Below are 14731 nucleotides of genomic sequence, written 5' to 3' on the forward strand. Positions count from 1 at the left end.
TGGCTATTGGCTTCAAAGGTAGACCTCTCACACTTGTTTTACTCAATCCATGATGTCACACTCTACATTAGTAAAGTTCTAATCACCATTCAGTTCTGCCTTTTTTGGTGGGTGTTGACAAAACTAGCTTCATATCACTAACGTGCAGCTCTCATCTTAATGTTGTGTAAATTGACGGGCCAGTATTTTTACTTCTAAGGGAACAACTGAGGCCCCACCATGACAGTGGGCAGCCGTGGTGCTGCGGACTATCAGCTGCTCTTAAATAATACAACCGCCTCAGCTGAACCCACCTTGCCCTTCTACTTAACTTGCAGGCTGAGGCAGGCTGCTAAAACGAAATTATATTATTAACGGCGTAAATCAACGTCGTCATGCCAGAAATAATCATGCATTGTTTTAGACCTGAGCAGCCAACATGACAAGAGTGATCTGGTCTTTCAGCAAGACATTGAGGAGGTGTTCAAATTTCTTGAGATCCAGCCTCTGAAGAGATGACCCGCCAAAACTTTTCTGCTCGCCCTATGGTCCAGCACCAGCATGGGACAGCAAACTGCAGGCAGCACACAGGCTGTCAGCGGTGAAGCAAAGTAACAGAACTGCCGCGTTTTGCCGCCTCACTAGTGACTTCTTGTCTTCAAATGGATAGTCAAGTGACGCCATAACGTGGAGCCGCCGCAGCAGCTGACTGATTGTGAATGTTAAATATGTTGCCAGCACAGCTGCGCTCCCCTGGACGGATGGCGGGACCCACTGCATTGGTTTGATTTTAAATTCTAGTAAGTACTAGCCAGCAAACCACTGCACAATCAATGTGTAGTCATACCGTGCACTCTGCCTGACTCCAGCATTGCCCACTTGTTACAAAGGTCGCTCTTTCTCGCTAGTCTGTCTCAGTGCCAAGGTGGTGTCTGGAGGCGCTATGGATAACTAAGCATTTTAGTGGGGTGATGCGGACGACCACACTAAAATGCGTTAGTTTAAGGCGGGTACTCACAAACCAGTGTGGTTTGTGGCCTAGGGCCGCACTGGTGGGCGCAGGGTCAGTTGGGGAGAGAGCGGGCTAGATAAAAAAAACTGTGACCATGAGGTTGGACACCTTCGTCCACTGAGCCACCAGACCCGGCATACGCACATCGTTCTCTCTCTCTCTCTGTCTCCCTTCCTCTCTCTATCTCTCCCTCCCTCTCTTCTCTCTCTCTCTCTCTCTCTCTGTCTCCCTCCCTCTCTCTCTCTCTCCCTGTCTCCTTCTGTCTCACTCACTCACTCTGTCTGTATCTCTCTGTCTCCCTCTGTCTGTCTACCTTCCTCTCTCTACCTCTATCTGTCTCCATCTCTCTGTCTACCTCTATCTGTCTCCATCCCTCTGTCTCCATCCTTCTGTCTCCCTCCCTCTGTCGCCCCCCTCCCACTGTCTTCCTCCCCCTGTCTCCCTCTCTCTGTCTCCCTCTGTTTCCCTCGCTCTCTGTCTCCTTCCCTCACTGTCTCCCTCCCTCTCTGTCTCCCTCTCTCTGTCTCCGTCTGTTTCCCTCTTCCTCTGTCTCCCTCCCTCGGTCTGTCTCCCTCTGTCTGTCTCCCTCCCTCTGTCGCCCCCCTCCCTCTATCTGTCACCCTCTGTCTCCGTCCCTCTGTCTCCCCTCCCTCTGTCTCCCTCCCCCTCTCTCTCCTCTGTCTCCCTCACTGTCCCCCTCCCTCTGTCTCCCTCTCTGTCTCCCTCTCCCTCTGTCTGTCTCTGTCTCCGCCTCTCCCTCCCTGTCTCCCTCCCTCTGTCTCCCTCCCTCTGTCTCTCTCCCTCTGTATTCCTCCCTCTGTCTGTCACCCTCTGTCACCTAACCCCATCTTCCCGGGCACATACACAGCTGCAATAAAAAAAAACAAAAGAGGGAGTGAAGAGGTAGTGCTAAAGAACACTATGGTGGATGCACCCTCCTCTAGGTAATGATATTAACAAACAAAAAGATCCACCTCTAAGCGGTTATCTGTGAGCCAGGAAATTAAAAGGCATACACAGTATTTGTTAAAATACCCCTCACACACCAAAAGGGCCCTTGTTGTCATGCTTCATCATCGGGGTCATCCAGCCCCGCTGCGAGACGGGGCGTGCTACTACTGGGGACTACGCTGGAGCACTATTAATTTGTAAGTGCTATGTGGGGTGTATTGGAGTGAGTGAAAGTAGGGTCGGGGTGTTTGAAAAGTGAGATTAAAAAATACCTGGCCTTATGAATACAATTTTTTTTATTCGTCATAGGCTGGTAATATTAAAAAAGTGCGTCAGAGAAAACAAAGCTTTTAATGTGCTAGTTCTCCATGTGATGTCAACATGTTTCGAGGCCTTGCATGCTTCTTCATCAGGACAGAGTTAGATCCCTCTGCCACTCACTTATGTTGCTCTCAATATGTGCAAAGTGTATATATAGGTGGAATAAAATACAATACCTATGTGGTATGAAAGTATAACTAGTTAAGCCCTGTCAGAATTTCTGAGAGATGAGCTGAAAAAGAAAGGAGTCACTGCCCCATGAGCCGTCCAGGATGAGGGGTAAATGAAAATCAGCGAAGTCAAGCGCTGCCACGACTTGTGGGCGGCGTGCTAGTCTGCTTCAGATCTGTCTGGCGTCCGCCAAATCTAGATGAAACCAATACATTAACGTGTATACAATTCTCTAGGTAGACCAAAAAGACATCAGAAATTAAGGCACCCTTGGTGCAAAAAATTCGAATATCGTGATGGCACAAGATGGAGAACATTATTAGGTTGTTTTTTGGAATAACTCCAATTCCTGTTTTGAAGTTTGTAAATACTTACCTCCTGTTTAAGTCTGTGTACTTTCCCTAACTTTTTCACAGCCTTTGAGCACCACTCCTTCCTTCCCCTTCCTCTCCCTACTTGGGGCTTTTTCAAATTTTCAATCTTTCTAAAGTGATTGTAAAATGCTTCACTAAGTCAAAACGTAATGTTGTTAAATAAATGACAACATTCATACAAGAATTATTTTGACCTTTATTTGAATTTGCTTTGTTTAATTGTGTTACTGTGTTTTAACACGTTCTCCTTACGGGGACCCTCTCTTTACATTTACCACACGACGCCCAGGTCCCCGTGACTGCATGGGTTCAACCCCCCTCCTTTGTAAGGCCTGATGGGTGGCACATGACAGGACTAAGTCCGTTTGCCTTAAATGAAAATGGGATGCGTTTAAAAATCAATAAATGTAAGTTTCATTTTTCTTATTTTTAGGTCTTGCCTAGCAGCGCCGAAGCGCTGCTTTAGAGACCTTTTGGAATCGCTCCAGGCTTTATTGGGAACACGTGCATGTTTTGCACTGTTCCCAATGAGCTCTCGTGCACGTTTGGTAATTGCTTTGCGGAAGAGAGACGCAGTGCCAAAAGTTAGCAATTATCGTGCTGGCTCCTGCAAGGTAAACGCTGTGCACCACAGGAAAGCCTTTGTCCACACAGCCGCCGGCTTTAAACGCTGCTTGGGTTTCACGTGATACCTCGGGCAGCTTTGGGTGTTTTACTGCCAATGGAGGAGGTGTCAAAGCCTGCCCTTAGGACAGTCTCCGGGCAGACACAGGGGGTTGTAAAGGGAAATCTCCTCGGTTCTGTTTCAAAATTCCTAAAGCGCTTCATAATTTACATAAGTTATACATGACATGCATTGTCCGCAGGGAAGCACGAGGCACAGACGACCAATATGCACCATTTTTAAAACCAAAAATGAAAAGTACAAGCCATAAATAGGGATGGAGGCATCGGGGTATGTGAGCGATTATGCGGCTCCTTGCGTGATTAATGGGGGCTCGTGGTGGAAGCCCTCCCACCACCCCCAGCCGCCATTAAGCCTTCTGCACTTTTAAAGATGACAAATTTTATAGGCCGGTTTTAGGTCCCCTGGGGCCAGAGAGGTACTTTACAACTATGGTAAAATCAAAGCGCTCTGTGCCTGTCTGCTGCAGAAAGCGCACTTCCCCAAAACTGTAATTCAGAGCTTTAAATCTGTGACTTACAACCCTTCCCCCTCACAGCACTGATCTGCCTAAACCCAATCCCACAAATCAAAGGCTCAGCAGCTCGATTAAGGATGTATTTGTTGCAGGGAACACCCGAAAAAATAAATTGTGAGCCCCTTTTCTTTAACCTCAAATTAATCCTTTTTCTGCCTCCACTGCGCTGCATAGTATTTCCCTTACTGCATGCAGACTCAGAGGGACTTTTCTTCATAATTCCAAGTAGTGGGCTGGTGTTCAGAGCCCTTAACCGCCACATGAAGAAGCGAAATACTCTTATTGAGGCATTTACAAACATCTCGAGTTTGGAAAAGTGACCACGGGGACACCGCACTACAGCTGCATAGGACCAAGCTTCTGGATTATCTAGTTGGATGGGACTTGTGCTTCATTCTCCAACGTGCCTGATTTAAGTTGTGGCTGAAAATGGGGGGCACAGTTTTAAGTTAAATGTGCCTTACGCTTCAAGAGAACAAAGGCGATTTGTATTGTAAACATGAAAAGGACATTTTGAAATACACCCATCATACATGCATCCCCATTGTACAGGCCCTGTCGTGTTCCCTCTAACGTTACCTTGAAATGCAGCCCCATTGTGTCTGTGTGTGGCATCTCTGTAACAGGAAGTGTCCGCTGTGGTGCCCTAATCTGTCAACGCAAGAAAGGGGTTTTGTGTGTTGAAAAAGTGCCCCCTACTGCATAAAGACAGCTTGACAACCACCTCACCTTTTTTGTCAATTTTATGGGTTACCAATACAACCAGGCTCGCGGTCTCAGACACTCCAAGTCTTAGCTGAAATGTGAAGCATTTTCATAATGTTAAATATCTGAGCTCTGACGTTGTCCGAACATCCCAAAAAGCGCTTAAATGTTGAACAAACACTAATAAAAAAAACAATCTCTAGAAGAAACTTGGTTCCTTTCAGATAATGCCCTCCTTGGCCAATAAATGTTATAAAAGATGCTCTTTAGAATTGCAGTTCATTATAACGTGGTTTAAAATACACTTTCCTTCAAAGATGTCGATAGCAGCTTTAATGTAGATTTTCCTAGTATTTATGACGGAAAGTCTTAATTTTATTAAAGACACGAGTATTATGCCTTCTTTTCTTGCTTTATTTTGAATAGCAGCAAGATAAGCGACAATCTACAAATACCCAGAAGGCACAGCAGGAAACTACTGGCCAATAGGGTTAGAGTAAACAAACAAAGGACCAATCATAAGCAGGATAGTATGAATGGCCAGCTCTGACCACACAAAGTCCTCTTTTCTTGTGCGAGAAGTCAAAGAGAATGCATAAACAATGGAAATATAGACAATATAGACAATAAAATGCAAAAAGTCATAATCCAAGCCAGAAGATCCTGTAGGAAACTCAGGACTGCAGGACTGCAGGATAGCATTGGAGGAAACTCCTATTGTAACAAGGTGAAGAGCCAGATGAAGGAAGTCCATCCACGGGAACAGATGCAGAGTTAGTTAGTTAGTTAGTTGCAGAGTTAGTTGGAGGCTGGTGGTAAAGCCGGAGTTCCTAAGGGTGGGAAAACAGAGAAAATTAGTAGAGTAGAGTAGAGGTGGGATAATACTCGCCTCCGTGTCTTTAATAAAATTAAGACTTTCCGTCATAAATACTAGGAAAATCTACATTTTATGTCAAGAATGGAGGCTCCTATTATGCTTGTTCAAAGCATATCAACAACTACAGAAGAAGCAGTAACAACAGGTTTGCAATAAAACGTTTTGAAAATAGCATCATTAGACCAATCTTCTGATTTCAGGATATCCTTCAAACGAGACCCTGCCCAAATGCTTTAGAGGCCATAGCACCCCTAGCGGAGTGCGCACCAAAAGCAGTAACATCAATGCCCGCAAGGGACATGATCCACCTCACCCAGCAGGCTAAAGTGGCAGAGGACACAGGATGATGGGGTTTGCAAAAAGAAATGAGCAGTTGCGAATGAGAGGAGGACCTGAGATCAGCAGTTTTTTGTTCGTAACTCTTTAAACATTGTCCAACACAAAGTTGAGGTTGCGAAGGAAAGTAAGGATAAAACACAGATTGTAAATTAGTTTTGGTACGCCTGTGAACCTGAAACAAAACACCAGAAGGTGAAAACTGTCTGGAAGACAAATCCAAAGCTTTGACATCAGAGACACGTTTGATTGAAATTAAACATAACAACATGGTGAGTTTGGCTGAAAGCATTTTGAGAGAAAGAGCATCATTGTCAGGCCATGAAATAAACAATTTGAACACCAAATTAACATCCCACAAAACGGAATACTTAGCCAACGGAGGTTTTGAGAATCGAACTCCACGAAGCAGTCGACACACCAAAGGATGGGAACCTACAGGTTTATTGTCAATAGGACAATGATTCAAAGAGATAGCAGATCTGTACAGATTAACAGTGCGATAGGATTTACCCGCACTGGCTTCGGAAGCCAAGAAATTGACCACGAGGCTTAAAGGAGCTGAAAAGGGATCGACAGACCGTTCCATACACCAGCTTGCCCATAAAGACCAAGCGGACTTGTAGGTTCTGGAAGTGCCAGGGGCCCAAGCTCTGCTGATAAAGATTGAAGCCTCCTGTGAAATAATGACGTCAGACGGGGAAGTCCGGAAATCTTAAAAGCTGACAGAACCAGAGATCTGTCTAAAACCATGGTGTGGGGAAGACCCTGCGGATCCAGCAGGAGATCCTCGCTGAAGGGAAGAAGCACCGGGAAGTCCACTGCCAGCTCCAAGAGAGAGGGGAACCAGATTTGAGCCTGCCAGAAGGGAGCCAGGAGAACCAAGGAGGTCGCCTGACGACGAACCTGGGCCAAAACTCTGTTGGTCATCAGGAACGGAGGAAACGCATAGTTGAGATGCAGGGACCAGTCCTGTAGAAAGGCATATGTTGCGAGAGCAAGGGGCTCCGGTCTCCAGCTTAAAAAAACGGGAAGTTGGGAATTGAGACGGGAAGCAAAAAGGTTGATAGAAAAGGGACCCCATTTCAGGGAGAGAGAAAGTAAGACGGAGGGAAGCAGCTTCCAATCGCTTGAATCTCGAAGGTATCGAGAGTGCCAATCCGCTATGGCATTGAGACTGCCCGGAAGATATTCCGCTCGAAGAGATAGTTTGTGTTGAAGACAGAATTCCCAAAGACTCTTTGCTAGTTCCGCTAGAGGTTTTGACTTTGTGCCACCTAGATGGTTTATGTAGCGGACCGCAGAAACATTGTCCATCCGAAGGAGAATGGAACAACTTGCCTTGTTCTTTGCCAGACTGCGGATTGCAAAGGAGCCTGCCAACATCTCTAAACAGTTTATGTGCAATGACGACTCCTCTGGAGACCATGTACCTCCAGTCGAGATTGAACCACATCGGGCGCCCCAACCCAACAGGCTGGCATCTGATTCTTATTTGGTTTCCTTTAGAAAAGGACATAAGACCTGGCTTTTCACTCAGTAACTGGCTTCTGTTTTCTTTCTTTTCGTGTCTGTTGTGCTATGTTCGCCTATCCCTTAGGCTCTTTGACAAAGCGCCGGGACACTCTAGGAGTAGCCGTGCGCTATAAAAGAGCATTTTATCATAACATAACATAACATTCTAATACAAGATCTGAGGCCGTTGCAAAGATCGTCCTCCCGGTCCATCCACCATTGTAGTTCGAGACGGGACTCTAGATCTAACTGGATAAGATCTGAATACGCCAAGCCTTGGCGAAGATGACGAATCTTTAAGCGCTTCAGGGCTCGATAGTGCAGAGGCCCAGGAAAAATCGCTTGAATGGAGGCTGACAAAAGGCCTACGACTCTTGCAAGAGAACGTAGAGACACCTCGGAAAGGCGAAGAATTTGACATAACTCTGACCGAATGGCTGAAACCTTGGATTTTGGAAGATAAAGAGATGCGGTGGAAGAGTCCACGCTGAAGCCTAGGAATTCCACACTCTGAGAAGGGACTAACATGGACTTCTCGGAATTGATGAGGAAACCCAGATCTAGGAGGAGAGACTGAGCGACATCGAGGCAGGAAAGAAGAGTCTGCTTGTCTGAGTGCATGATCAAGATATCGTCCAGATAAATGATGAGACGAATACCTAGGGAGCATAGATAGGATACCACAGGCTTCATCACCTTGGTGAAGCACCAAGGAGCGGAAGAAAGTCCGAAAGGAAGCGAACAAAACCGGTAAGTGACACCGGACCACTGAAATTGTAGATATTTTGTGTGGAACTTGTGTAAAGGAATGGAAAGATATGCATCTTGAAGATCGAGTCTGACCATCCAATCGGATTGGCGCAAGGTATCCCTGAGATGGAGAATGGTCTCCATCTTGAAGTGGCGATAAACCACGAACTGGTTGAACCACTTGAGATTGATGACAGGACAAATTTTTTGTTCTTTTTTCGAACTAAAAAGAGGGAGCTTAGAAAACCTGAGGTATCGAAGGGAGCTACAAAAATGGATTGTTTTTGGAGAAGATTTTGAATGTCTTGAGAGACGAGCAGAGCTACGTCTGCGGAAAAAACCAACGGAGGAGGAAAAATAGCCTGGGAAGGCTGAGCGTAAAACTCTATGAGATAGCCTTGTACAGAATTGAGGACCCAGGGGTCTGCTGTGAGCGCATGCCACCTGTGAAGAAATAGAGCAAGACGACCTCCGATAGGAGGGGGAGGGCTCACCTTGGTTGTTGATGTTGTTGTTGTTGGCACGGAAACCTTTCTGTCCTCGGCCCCGGAAGCCACGTCCTCTTTGGGGGTAAAACTGCGGCTTGAATTCTTGATAGCCGGAATTGGCTGCTCCTCTGGAACCTTGGTTCGGATAACCGCGGCCGGAAGAGCGGTTCCTGCCTCTGCCGACCCTGCCAAAAACCTGAGGGGCAAACACTTTTTTGATGGAAAATTGGGCCTTGTCCAAGGAAGCAAATGTGGACACGTAACGGCTGAGATCCTTGACGAGGGAATCACCAAACAACAGACCGTCAGCCTTGACACCCGGATCCTGTGTAGCCAAGTTGGCCAACTTCGGGTCCAATTTGATCAACAGGCCCTTACGGCGCTCATGAATGATTGCCGCATTGGCATTACCTAACAGGCAAAAGGATCTTTGGAGTCACAAAGAGATTTCTTCTGGATTAAGGTCCGAACCGTCCAAGCGGGCTGTCTCCACCATATCCAAAACCCGGGCCAAAGGACCCACGACATCCAAAAGCTTATCCTGGCAAGTGGACCAGGCCTTATCCACACCCCTGCGAGGATCTTTGCCAAACTTCGAGAAGAAGGTAAGAAGCGGCTGATCTATAGAAGGAGTAACAGTAACAGTAACATGACAGGGAAGGGAAGGTTTGGGGCACTCAGATTTGAGTTTAGCACGAACAGACTTGTCCAATTGTTGACGGAGTTTGGAGGAGATGTACTCCCCCACATGTGGAGTGGGGAACCACTCAGTAGAATTAGGATGTCTGATAGAAGCGGGGTCAAACATAGGATTGCCCTCCGTATCCAACACAGGCTGAGATGCAAAAGCATCCAATCTCGCTTTCAAAGGGGAAGGAGGATCAACCAACTGAAAGAAATCTGCTAAGTCATCAGTGTCACCTAAATCATCGTCATCATCTGTGTCAGGAATATTATTAATGACCAGCTTCTTAGGAACCTCCACGTTTTTTGTCTTAGTTTTACTTTTAGACATAGAAATCTTTATCCCCTCCTTGGTCGGAGGCCTGGGAGGAACCACGTCCTCAGTCAAATGCGAGGAGGACTCGCGACCCATAAGTGACACATTTTTGGAAAGAGAAGTGGAAGTGTAGCAGGGTTTCCATTCTCCCACAGAACTGTGCACAGAGATCTAGAACCTGGGTGAGTTAGGGTGACCCAAAACTCACCTTAGTTTCAGAAATCCCCTTACCAAGCTAGCTACAGTGTCTCATCGGTAGTAATAACTTCCCAATGACTTAGACAATCCAGAACATGAACTTAGGGTACCTCAGGTATCGTGGAACACATGAACACTCTTTCGTTATATAATCATTACAAACGGAAACTGGGAGGGAAAGAACACGTGCAAGTTTGAAATGTTTATTTTTCAATGCAAAGTTCTCAAACGCAGTATCTTATATAATATCAACATACATAATTTAAAAATCAGAGTTAGCAGCATAGTCACTAGTCCATAGTAAGCGAAGCGTGATAGCATATTATAATGCAAAATCTATAGAACTCTGTATCACCTATATTTCGCGCACCCTAATTAGCATATTATATTATATCTAAGAAGGTCTCATTTGGGTTTTTAGTAGGGCGGGCCCATACCTCTAATGGTCAGTAGGAGCAGATCACATCAACAGCTACCAGCTCTCTGCATGCGAAGCATCAAGTGTGTTGATTCATTCCCTGTAACTCTATCTTAAACCCGAGTAGAGCCCAATGTTGGCAGCAACAATATTTGTGTTATGTCTAATGTGGTGCGAGGATCAGGCCTTCAGCAACCTTGTGTTAGGTTATTCTTAGAGGGTGCAGTTCTCAGTGTGCAGACATTTGTACCAAGTGTACCAAGCACGACTGATATCAGAACAATAACATATTATTCTCAAATAAATCACATCTTTCGTCTAGGTTGAAAGCTAAAATAACAATTAGGTGTCGTGTGCAAACTGAAGCCGAAGGAAAATATGGTGTTTAAACATTTAATAAACTCATGCTAACTTAACACAATATATAGAAATGCAGTAACCATATGACACCCCCCAATGATCCGAGGACGGTCAAAAAAAAGGAAATAATTAAGCCAATACTATAAGAAAGGCAAAACATGATAGCAGAGTTCAATAATATTGAGCCAAGCTAAATGTATGTAAATGTATATAAAAATCAATAATACAAAATATGTATGAATGCCTATAGTGGCCACACAAAAATATAAAAAACTTGAACTTGAGGCCATTTATAAAATCATAGGCCCAGAACATATAAAAGTCCAACGTTCGTAATAGAAAAGGGACCATTCAGAATTACTAAAAAGTTACGTGCCATAATAGTGAAAGTCTCCAAAGCCACTCATGGGTGGATAGAATATGCAAAATAGGTAGCCATAGCTTCCAACATGAAATCACTGTCATCATCCGAAAACAGTTCAGCCATCCAATTAAGTAATGGGAAAGAACATACGTGCTCCTCCAGCACCGAATCCTCTAGCAACATCAGAGGACAACTCAGTGGGTTCTCGAGAATGCTATGTGCCAGAAAGTCATGCGCCGCTGCGGATATGTCCCACTGACCCATTAGTCCATGCATCGCTGCCACGGCCATAACCCTTTCGCCAGAACAAACCAACTCGTGAGCAACTACGGGGCTCATTAGCTTATCAAAATCGACGTCAGGAGAAGTCGATAAGCAGAGACACAAATCAATGGCCCAGTCAAAATCACAGCTCAGGCAATGAAACACAGGCTGGACACATGTGAAATAGGAAAATCGAAACGATAATCCAAAAGCGGTGCTTAAAGTCGCAAGCGGTAAGGAGCCATAGTAATCAAGCATCCGGTTGCGAAACAGCATCAGTAGGGGCTGAGCGTTTTCTTGCGCAGGATGGGCATCCATGTTTTATAAAGCAAAATATCACCAGAACGCCTGCAGCGAAAGCCAGCAAAACAGGGAATCCGCCAAACAAGCTTGCGAATATAGAATGAAAAAACGCAGGGATAATACCAAATACTTTTTCAAACGTAGTCACGAGACCACTGCTAACCAATTTAAAAAAATGTGCGAGGCCAGACGTGGAGGAGGCATTAAAGATTTGATGAACCAGCTCGCAGAAATGAAACGGCAAATCAGTATTTAAAAGTGCCTGCACCTCTGTGCGTGTGTTAGCTATGTGAAGGACATAAGTTTCACGGGCCGAGCTCAGGGCCACTTCTTTTTGAGACAATAGGGCTCTTATTCGGCTCAAACCATTGAACTCCGTTCTCAAGGTTGGGATTCGTGGCCAAATGGAAACATCTGAATTCCCATGCGTGGGTGGATTTAACACGTTCTTGCAACACACCACACGTTCTGATACAGTAACCACATAGGCGATACCGACCATTAACCCACAACACATTTCGTTGTTCAAAAGTAAATAACTACAGTTAGACAATAAAGTGAATGTGGGAACTATTGCAGGAACCGGTGTGCCTTTTAAAACGCAGGCTAAATTTGTCCTGTCCTGATTACAAGAACCATGCAATTGGATGTGCCTGCATATCAGTGAACGGTCAGGCGATTGTGTGCATTCTTCACCATTCAGATTCACTTCCTTTCCTTCTTTCAGACATCTGTAGGTATATGGTAAAGACCATGTCTCATGCAGGAAAGCACTGCCTAGTGGTTCATATCGCCCTATAGCAATATATTGCATACAATTTGTAAATTTATACAGAGCAAATGGTAAAGTAATAATACCATGGATAAGCCATGTAGCAGCAGCCGCCTCAGCCACAGAGAAGGGTAAAGATTCTAACTTCTAACTTCTCAATGTGTAACATAGAAAATGATGCATCTTGCATGGAAAACATGCGCTGCTTGTCAGTCAAATTAAATGGGGCAAATAGTGATGAGACGTTCATATAACTCCAAGGCACTCGACCAGCCTTCAGAGTCTGTAGTGTCCATGCAAACTGCATAACAGAACGCAATTGATTTTGACCATTATATAATACGGACACTTCATCATGCACAATGTCAACAACAGAAGAAACAATATTGTTTAATGTGTAAATTCGGGAAGAAAGCGTGTTAATACTGTTATCGACCACCGCAAGTACTTTTTCCAAATTTGCTTGGTCAATTGCCCTTAGGCGCTTTGCAGCCTCAATTTGAGACACTTTCCAAATTTCATTGTAAACAGCATAAATCCACCGTATAGATCTACCCTTAGCTGGGCCTTTTATAAAATCATTTAAATCCACATTTTCAGTTAACTCAGACAGATGTAGTTTAACTGCAGCTAACGTGGAATGTTGTAACCAATTCTGACACAGTTTCCCTACAGAGTAAGTGGTGACAGTATAATCAGTTTCAAAAGGGGGATCTGGTCGCACTTGTGTGAACCCTTCAGCCAACCCCAGAAATCGACGTTGGCAAGAATCAGAACTCTTCTGCCACAACAGCCAACCCTTTGGATCCAAGCTGGATACATTAAAGGACAAATTGTGTATTAGAGACTGTATTTCACGAATAGACAATTCAGAAAAATTACCCCAACCTGAATATTCTTCTAATTCGGGGATAATTGGTGTATTCAATTTTTTAGAAGTAGCCAATCCAAAGCATGTTGTTTGGGAATTAGTAGAATTTAGAAACAACATGTGATTTGGGATGAGACATGCACGGTGCAAAGCCTCAGTGCCTTGTACCTGCTAATCTTTGGTACCCCAAACCGATTTAAGGTCAATTATTCCCTTCCAGAACTCATAGCCATCTAAAGCCAATTTGTCTAGAAAGGACTTCGAATACAGCAACTTTGTATCGGTAAGTCTAACTTTGGACATGGACTTTTCCGTCATCCTGAAATAAAATGACTCAGGATTTGATTGATTGAAATCTGTAAAATAACTATATTTTTTCAGAAATGTACTGGAGCTTCCAATTAAAGGAGCTGGGCAGTGCTCCCACTGCGTGTAATTCACAGCAACCCTCCTGGAATTCGTCTTATGGAGAAAATGATTACCATAATGTTGGAAGCAAAACAAATCACCATAATTAATAGAATCTAAATATAAGTCTTCAGCATCAAAAGCCGCATAGTACTTTAATCAGAGAATAATGCTTCTACGGCCTGAATATCCCAATCATCAGAATGTATATTTTGTTTAATCACATCTCCCATGTTTACTCTAAGCACATTCAGAACATTAATCACTTCAGTGGGCCCATGTATTTGAAATCTAACCGCATCCCACACAATCCCATCAAGGACAGGCCAAGCAGTAATGTTGACTGTATTCAAGTTTCGTTTCAGTCTGTGCGCTGAATGTGAAGAGGAAAGAGGGGCCAATGTTCTATTAAGGTACCGAATTCCTGTTCTTTCTTTAACGTAGTGACCATCGATCAGGCGGAAAAAATAAAACACAAAACCAATTGACATAAAAAGGTAAAATGAAAATAGGATCAACCAAATGTATGTCCAAGGGGGAATTAAAAAATGTTTTTTAAACAACGTGGCATATTTCGCAATAGTTGAGGGTTTCTTTGAAAGTTCCGAAACAGAGTCAAAAGAGAATCTGGACTGGTCGGCCAAACGAGTCTGTAAATCAGGCATCGATAAATCAGCAGGATAGGTGTAGTTCAGCTCATCAATGTTAGTAACAGGAATAGTATTTAATAAAGGACTGGATATGGCAGGCATCTCGAGGGACACCTCCTGTTCTGCACCAGAAGTTATTGCTAGCACAGAGTGCCTCACCATGGAAGGACAGGATACAGCCGGTGTCATGCTATGAAGAATCGGCCACCCTGTGTGTCTTGACATTGTCAATAGAAATAAATCTGTTTTCCTTACGACCTGGAAGTTGTGGTAAAATGACTGTTCTTGTGCCCTTCACTCCAAGAACTCGAACCGGTGCACGATATGAGGGACCAAACTCTTTCTTGTTATCGATCTTCTCTCGAACCAGTTTTCCAACTTGGGGTAGCCAGCCAACTACCGGGATCTGCAACGCATCATCCGATGTGGAGGGCAAATGTTC

The 14731-nt window shown here is 44.5% G+C and overlaps 1 pseudogene; it reads right to left on the minus strand.

Moving 5' to 3' along the window:
* Positions 1 to 9777, minus strand: part of LOC147747415 (uncharacterized) — a 40990-nt pseudogene extending 31213 nt beyond the window's left edge.
* Between the last annotated feature and the right edge of the window lie 4954 nt (positions 9778 to 14731).

The sequence above is a fragment of the Lissotriton vulgaris genome, chromosome 1_1 (assembly GCF_964263255.1).
Source record: "Lissotriton vulgaris chromosome 1_1, aLisVul1.2, whole genome shotgun sequence".
Lineage (NCBI taxonomy): Eukaryota > Metazoa > Chordata > Amphibia > Caudata > Salamandridae > Lissotriton > Lissotriton vulgaris.